We start from the raw sequence: 9,240 nt of genomic DNA, 5'->3' as shown, positions 1-9,240 counted from the left end.
GGGTGGAATAGAGACAGTAGAAGAAGAGAAGAGAAGAGAGTTGAATTGTGTTGAATTGCCTCGAGTTGCATCGAATATCGTCAAATCATATCGAATCGCATTGAATAGAGTCTATTAGAGCAGGGTAGTGTAGGATAGAATAGACTAGGACAGGAAAGAGTAGAATAGAATACAATACAACAGAACAGAATAGAATAGTATAGATTACGGTAGCGTAGGGTCGTGCAGAGTAGAATCGAGTAGAACAGAACAGAATAGAATAGAATCGATTAGGGTAGGGTAGGTTGGAATAGAGAGAATAGAAGACTAGAATAGAACAGAACAGAGCAGAATAGAAAAGGATAGATTAGCGTACAGTAGGTTAGGATGGGGAGAATAGAATAGAATAAAAGAGAATAGAGTCGAATTGTATCAAATTTCGTGGAATCGCATGAAATCACATGGAATAGAATAGGTTAGAGTAGGGTAGGGAAGGATAGACTGGAAAGGAACAGAATAGACCAGAACGGCATAGAACACAACTGAAAGGAACAGAACAGGGTAGGGCAGGGTGGAATTGAGTAGGGTAGTGTAGAGTCAAATAGAATGGAATAGAATAGATTAGGGTAGGGTAGGGTAGCATAGGGTGGAATAGAGAGTAGAGGAATAGAAGAGAAGAGAATACAATTGAAAAGAGTCGAATAGATTAGAGTTGGACAGAGTAGGGGAGGGGAGGGTAGAATAGAATGGCATAGAACAGAACACAAAAGAAAGCATAGCAGAGAGTAGAATAGGGAAGAGTGGAGTTGAATAGAGTCGAAAAGAGCCAAATAGAGCTGATTAGAGCCGAATGGAGCCGAACTGAGCTGAATTAAGATGAAACGAGATGAATGGAGACAAATCGAGCCGAATTGCGCCTAATCGCATTGTATCACGGAGAATCGTGTCGCATCCCGTCAAATCGTGTCGAATTGCATCGAATCAAATCGAATTGTATTTGAGCTGAATCGCGTCGAATCGTGTCGAAATGTGTCAAGTCGAATCCAATGGAATAGAGTAGGGTAGAAAAATAGAATAGAGTAAAATAGAACTGAACAGAAAGAATACAATAGAATAGAGTCGAGTAGAATAGAGTAAAGCAGAATAGAGTTGAATAGAGGCGAATAGAGCCAAATGGAGATGAAACGAGACAAATTGCTTTGAATGGCATCGAATAGAATCAATTCGAGTGAACTAGAGCAGGGTAGGGTAGGGTAGAATAGAGTAGACCAGAATGGAGTAGAATGGAATCGAATGGAGTCGAATAATGATGAATAGAGTAGGAAAGAGTTGACTAGAGCCAAATAGGGCAGAATAGGGCCGAATCGAGCCAAATTCCAGCAAATCGAGCCGAATCGAGCTGAACTGACCCAATTGAGCTGATTTGAACCGAATGGTGCCGAATCGCGTCAAAATCTCTCAAATCAAATTGTATAGATTAGAGTAGGGTAGGTTAAGGTAGGGTAGAGTAGACTAGAATAGAAGAGGACAGAACAAAAGAGAAAGAATAGAGTTGAGTCGAGTAGAGACGAATAGAACCAAATGGAGACAAATCGTGCCCAATCTCATCGTATGGTGTCGAATCACTTTGAATGGCGTCGAGTCCCTGCAATTCGTGTTGAATCGTGTTGCATCGAATCAAATCTATTAGAATGGATTATAGTAGAGTAGGATAGGGTACAGCAGATTCCAATAGGATAGAGTAGAAGAGATTAGAATGGAGTAGAATGCTGGAGTGGAGCTGAATGTTTTTGAATGGAGTCGAATGGCATCGAATACAGAAGTTGAGTCGAATAGAGCTGATTAGAGCCAAATCGAGCCAAATGGAGCTGAACTGAGCCAAATCAAACCGATTTGAACCGAATGGACCCCGTTGGAGCCGATTCGAGCCTAGTCACATCGAATCGCGTCGAAGAGTGTTGCAATGCGACAAATCGAATTGAATAGAGTAGGGTCGATTAGGGTAGAAGAGAAGAGAATACAATGGAACAGAATAAAACAGAATAGGGTAAGGAGAGTAGAGCAGGGTAGAATAGAGTAGTGTAGAGTAGAATAGAGTCCGATAGAGCCGAATCGAGCCGAATCAATCCAAATGCATAGGAACTAAGACAAATCGCGTCAAATAGAATCGAACCGATTAGAATTTGTTAGGGTAGGGTAGAAAGGAATAGAGTAGGATAGTGTAGAATAGAGTGGAATTGTTTGGAATGGAGTCAAATGGAGTGGAATAGATACGAACAGAGTAGAAAAGAGTCGAATAGAGCCAAATAGAGCGGAATAGGGCTGAATAAGGCCAAATAGAGCCAACGTGAGTCGAATCGAGCCTAACTGAGCCGAATCAAGCTGAATGGAGCCGAATCCAGCCGAATCGAGCCTAATCAAGCTGAATCCACACGATTCGAGCCGAATGGAGCCGAAAGGACCTGAATGGAGCAAAGCAAGGCAAGGATCAAACGGGACCCAGTCAGACCAAGCTGGATATGACCAGATCCAGCCGGGCATAACCAGATCAAACCAGGTCGAACTAGACCCAACCGGATCAAGCCAGATCCAACCGGGCCTAATGGATCCAAGTGGATCCAATCGAATGCAGGTGGATAGAAGCAGATCCAGCCGAGTACAACCGGATCCAGCCAGACATAAAAGGATCCAGTCAGATCCGAATGGATTCAACCAGTTCTAAACAGATACACCTGGATCCAACCAGTCCCAACCACTTCCAACCGGATCCATCCGGTTCCAGTCTTTCCCATCTGGTTCCAACCGGATCCAACGGATTGGAACTGGATCCGTCCGGTTCCAACTGGTTCCCTGTGGACCGAGCCGGATCCATCAGGTTTGAACTGGTTTTAGCAGAATCCAACCGGTTCCAACCTGTTCGAACTGAATCCATCCGTATCCTTACGGAACTATCCGGTTCCAACCAGTCCCATCTGGATCGATCTGGTTCCAACCTGTTCCATCCGCATCAATCAGCTTCCAACCGGATCCATCCAGATCCAGCCAGAGCAATCAGGTTTCAACTGGTTCCAGCTGGATCCAACCGGTTCCAACTGGATCCATCCGGCTCCAATCTGTTCCTTCCGGGACTATCCGGTTCCAACCGGTTCCATCCAGATCCATCCGCTTCCAACCGGATCCATCGAGATCCAGCCATATCAATCAGGTTTCAACTGGTTCCAGCTGGATCCAACCCGTTCCAGCCGGTTCCAAATGGATCCATCCGGTTCCAACCGGTTCCTCCTGGAACTATCCAGTTCAAACCGGTCCCATCCGGATCCAGCCAGATCAATCAGGTTTCAACTGCTTCCAGCTGGATCCAATCGGTTCCAACTGGATCCATCTGGTTCCAACCGGTTCATTCCGGAACTATCTGCTTCCCACCGGTTCCATCCGGATCCATACGCTTCCAACCGGATCCATCCAGCTCCAACCCTATCCATCTGTCTCCAAACACTTCCATCCAGATCCAACAGGTTCCAATTGGGTCCATCCGGTTCCAACTGGATCCATCCCGTTCCATCCAGTTCCAACCGGTTGCTATCGGTTCCATCTGGATCCAACCAGATCCAACCTGATCGCTCCTATTCCAAGAGAATCCAACCGGTTCCATCCGATTCCAACCGGATCGAATCAGCTCGAACGAATCTCGTCGAATGCCATCGAATCCCAACAAATTCCAACAAATCGCATCGAATCCCATCGAATTCCATCCAATCGCGTCGAATCCCGTCACACCCCTTTGAATCGCATTGAATTCCGTCAGATCACGACGAATCTCTTCAAACCCCGTTGAGCCCTGTCGATTCTTGTCGAATCCTGTTGAATCGTGTCAAATCGTATTGAGTTCCATCACAACACGTCGAAATGCTTCGATTCCTGTCAAATTGCATCAATGGCATCGAATCGCTTCAAGTCGGTTCCAAACCCGTTGAATTCCATTGAATCGCATCAAATGGCTTCGATTGGCGTCTGGTCGGGTCGATTCCTGTCACATCCCATCGCATCTCATTGAATTTGTTGAATCGTGTCAATCTGTGTCATGTTGCACTGAATCCCTTCAAAGAAAGTCGAGTGCCGTCGAATTGGGTCGAATCAAGTCGAATGGCATGGAATCCCGTCGAATCTTGTCGAATGACGTTGAATCCTGTCGGATTGCCTCTAATCGTGTCAAATCGTGTTGAATCGCTTCGATACCTGTCGAATCCCGTCGATTCCCATGAAATGCCGTCCAATCACATTGAATGGCTTTGAATCGGAACCAATGGAATAGATTTGAATGGAATAAGGTAGAGTAAGTTTGAGTAGGGTGGACTATAGTAGACTAGAGCAAACTAGACTAGTAGTCTAGACTATTACCCTAGGCTAGTAGCCTAGATGAGTAGACAAGAGTAGGGTAATGTGGGATAGCATAGGGTAGGGGAGCGAAGGGTGGAATAGAGACAGTAGAAGAAGAGAAGAGAAGAGAGTTGAATTGTGTTGAATTGCCTCGAGTTGCATCGAATATCATCAAATCATATCGAATCGCATTGAATAGAGTCTATTAGAGCAGGGTAGTGTAGGATAGAATAGACTAGGACAGGAAAGAGTAGAATAGAATACAATACAACAGAACAGAATAGAATAGTATAGATTACGGTAGCGTAGGGTCGTGCAGAGTAGAATCGAGTAGAACAGAACAGAATAGAATAGAATCGATTAGGGTAGGGTAGGTTGGAATAGAGAGAATAGAAGACTAGAATAGAACAGAACAGAGCAGAATAGAAAAGGATAGATTAGCGTACAGTAGGTTAGGATGGGGAGAATAGAATAGAATAAAAGAGAATAGAGTCGAATTGTATCAAATTTCGTGGAATCGCATGAAATCACATGGAATAGAATAGATTAGAGTAGGGTAGGGAAGGATAGACTGGAAAGGAACAGAATAGACCAGAACGGCATAGAACACAACTGAAAGGAACAGAACAGGGTAGGGCAGGGTAGAATTGAGTAGGGTACTGTAGAGTCAAATAGAATGCAATAGAATAGATTAGGGTAGGGTAGGGTAGCATAGGGTGGAATAGAGAGTAGAGGAATAGAAGAGAAGAGAATACAATTGAAAAGAGTCGAATAGATTAGAGTTGGACAGAGTAGGGGAGGGGAGGGTAGAATAGAATGGCATAGAACAGAACACAAAAGAAAGCATAGCAGAGAGTAGAATAGGGAAGAGTGGAGTTGAATAGAGTCGAAAAGAGCCAAATAGAGCTGATTAGAGCCGAATGGAGCCGAACTGAGCTGAATCAAGATGAAACGAGATGAATGGAGACAAATCGAGCCGAATTGCGCCTAATCGCATTGTATCACGGAGAATCGTGTCGCATCCCGTCAAATCGTGTCGAATTGCATCGAATCAAATCGAATTGTATTTGAGCTGAATCGCGTCGAATCGTGTCGAAATGTGTCAAGTCGAATCCAATGGAATAGAGTAGGGTAGAAAAATAGAATAGAGTAAAATAGAACTGAACAGAAAGAATACAATAGAAGAGAGTCGAGTAGAATAGAGTAAAGCAGAATAGAGTTGAATAGAGGCGAATAGAGCCAAATGGAGATGAAACGAGACAAATTGCTTTCAATGGCGTCGAATAGAATCAATTCGAGTGAACTAGAGCAGGGTAGGGTAGGGTAGAATAGAGTAGACCAGAATGGAGTAGAATGGAATCGAATGGAGTCGAATAATGATGAATAGAGTAGGAAAGAGTTGACTAGAGCCAAATAGGGCAGAATAGAGCCGAATCGAGCCAAATTCCAGCAAATAGAGCCGAATCGAGCTGAACTGACCCAATTGAGCTGATTTGAACCGAATGGTGCCGAATCGCGTCAAAATCTCTCAAATCAAATTGTATAGATTAGAGTAGGGTAGGTTAAGGTACGGTAGAGTAGACTAGAATTGAAGAGGACAGAACAAAAGAGAAAGAATAGAGTCGAGTCGAGTCGAGACGAATAGAACCAAATGGAGACAAATCGTGCCCAATCTCATCGTATGGTGTCGAATCACTTTGAATGGCGTCGAGTCCCTGCAATTCGTGTTGAATCGTGTTGCATCGAATCAAATCTATTAGAATGGATTATAGTAGAGTAGGATAGGGTACAGCAGATTCCAATAGGATAGAGTAGAAGAGATTAGAATGGAGTAGAATGCTGGAGTGGAGCTGAATGTTTTTGAATGGAGTCGAATGGCATCGAATACGGAAGTTGAGTCGAATAGAGCTGATTAGAGCCAAATCGAGCCAAATGGAGCTGAACTGAGCCAAATCAAACCGATTTGAACCGAATGGACCCCGTTGGAGCCGATTCGAGCCTAGTCACATCGAATCGCGTCGAAGAGCGTTGCAATGCGACAAATCGAATTGAATAGAGTAGGGTCGATTAGGGTAGAAGAGAAGAGAATACAACGGAACAGAATAAAACAGAATAGGGTAAGGAGAGTAGAGCAGGGTAGAATAGAGTAGTGTAGAGTAGAATAGAGTCCGATAGAGCCGAATCGAGCCGAATCAATCCAAATGCATAGGAAATAAGACAAATCGCGTCAAATAGAATCGAACCGATTAGAGTTTGTTAGGGTAGGGTAGAAAGGAATAGAGTAGGATAGTGTAGAATAGAGTGGAATTGTTTGGAATGGAGTCAAATGGAGTGGAATAGATACGAACAGAGTAGAAAAGAGTCGAATAGAGCCAAATAGAGCGGAATAGGGCTGAATAAGGCCAAATAGAGCCAACGTGAGTCGAATCGAGCCTAACTGAGCCGAATCAAGCTGAATGGAGCCGAATCCAGCCGAATCGAGCCTAATCAAGCTGAATCCACACGATTCGAGCCGAATGGAGCCGAAAGGACCTGAATGGAGCAAAGCAAGGCAAGGATCAAACGGGACCCAGTCAGACCAAGCTGGATATGACCAGATCCAGCCGGGCATAACCAGATCAAACCAGGTCGAACTAGACCCAACCGGATCAAGCCAGATCCAACCGGGCCTAATGGATCCAAGTGGATCCAATCGAATGCAGGTGGATAGAAGCAGATCCAGCCGAGTACAACCGGATCCAGCCAGACATAAAAGGATCCAGTCAGATCCGAATGGATTCAACCAGTTCTAAACAGATACACCTGGATCCAACCAGTCCCAACCACTTCCAACCGGATCCATCCGGTTCCAGTCTTTCCCATCTGGTTCCAACCGGATCCAACGGATTGGAACCGGATCCGTCCGGTTCCAACTGGTTCCCTGTGGACCCAGCCGGATCCATCAGGTTTCAACTGGTTCTAGCAGAATCCAACCGGTTCCAACCTGTTCGAACTGAATCCATCCGTATCCTTACGGAACTATCCGGTTCCAACCAGTCCCATCTGGATCGATCTGGTTCCAACCTGTTCCATCCGCATCAATCAGCTTCCAACCGGTTCCATCCAGATCCATCCGCTTCCAACCGGATCCATCGAGATCCAGCCATATCAATCAGGTTTCAACTGGTTCCAGCTGGATCCAACCCGTTCCAGCCGGTTCCAAATGGATCCATCCGGTTCCAACCGGTTCCTCCTGGAACTATCCAGTTCAAACCGGTCCCATCCGGATCCAGCCAGATCAATCAAGTTTCAACTGCTTCCAGCTGGATCCAATCGGTTCCAACTGGATCCATCTGGTTCCAACCGGTTCATTCCGGAGCTATCTGCTTCCCACCGGTTCCATCAGGATCCATACGCTTCCAACTGGATCCATCCAGCTCCAACCCTATCCATCTGTCTCCAAACACTTCCATCCAGATCCAACAGGTTCCAATTGGGTCCATCCGGTTCCAACTGGATCCATCCCGTTCCATCCAGTTCCAACCGGTTGCTATCGGTTCCATCTGGATCCAACCAGATCCAACCTGATCCCTCCTATTCCAAGCGAATCCAACCGGTTCCATCCGATTCCAACCGGATCGAATCAGCTCGAACGAATCTCGTTGAATGCCATCGAATCCCAACAAATTCCAACAAATCGCATCGAATCCCATCGAATTCCATCCAATCGCGTCGAATCCCGTCACACCCCTTTGAATCGCATTGAATTCCGTCAGATCACGACGAATCTCTTCAAACCCCGTTGAGCCCTGTCGATTCTTGTCGAATCCTGTTGAATCGTGTCAAATCGTATTGAGTTCCATCACAACACGTCGAAATGCTTCGATTCCTGTCAAATTGCATCAATGGCATCGAATCGCTTCAAGTCGGTTCCAAACCCGTTGAATTCCATTGAATCGCATCAAATGGCTTCGATTGGCGTCTGGTCGGGTCGATTCCTGTCACATCCCATCGCATCTCATTCAATTTGTTGAATCGTGTCAATCTGTGTCATGTTGCACTGAATCCCTTCAAAGAAAGTCGAGTGCCGTCGAATTGGGTCGAATCAAGTCGAATGGCATGGAATCCCGTCGAATCTTGTCGAATGACGTTGAATCCTGTCGGATTGCCTCTAATCGTGTCAAATCGTGTTGAATCGCTTCGATACCTGTCGAATCCCGTCGATTCCCATGAAATGCCGTCCAATCACATTGAATGGCTTTGAATCGGAACCAATGGAATAGATTTGAATGGAATAAGGTAGAGTAAGTTTGAGTAGGGTGGACTATAGTAGACTAGAGCAAACTAGACTAGTAGTCTAGACTATTACCCTAGGCTAGTAGCCTAGATGAGTAGACAAGAGTAGGGTAATGTGGGATAGCGTAGGGTAGAGGAGCGAAGGGTGGAATAGAGACAGTAGAAGAAGAGAAGAGAAGAGAGTTGAATTGTGTTGAATTGCCTCGAGTTGCATCGAATATCGTCAAATCATATCGAATCGCATTGAATAGAGTCTATTAGAGCAGGGTAGTGTAGGATAGAATAGACTAGGACAGGAGAGTAGAATAGAATACAATAAAACAGAACAGAATAGAATAGTATAGATTACGGTAGTGTAGGGTCGTGCAGAGTAGAATCGAGTAGAACAGAACAGAATAGAATAGAATCGATTAGGGTAGGGTAGGTTGGAATAGAGAGAATAGAAGACTAGAATAGAACAGAACAGAGCAGAATAGAAAAGGATAGATTAGCGTACAGTAGGTTAGGATGGGGAGAATAGAATAGAATAAAAGAGAATAGAGTCGAATTGTATCAAATTTCGTGGAATCGCATGAAATCACATGGAATAGAATAGATTAGAGTAGGGTA

The sequence above is a fragment of the Loxodonta africana genome, chromosome 12 (assembly GCF_030014295.1).
Source record: "Loxodonta africana isolate mLoxAfr1 chromosome 12, mLoxAfr1.hap2, whole genome shotgun sequence".
NCBI lineage: Eukaryota > Metazoa > Chordata > Mammalia > Proboscidea > Elephantidae > Loxodonta > Loxodonta africana.
This window is presented reverse-complemented; position numbering follows the sequence as displayed.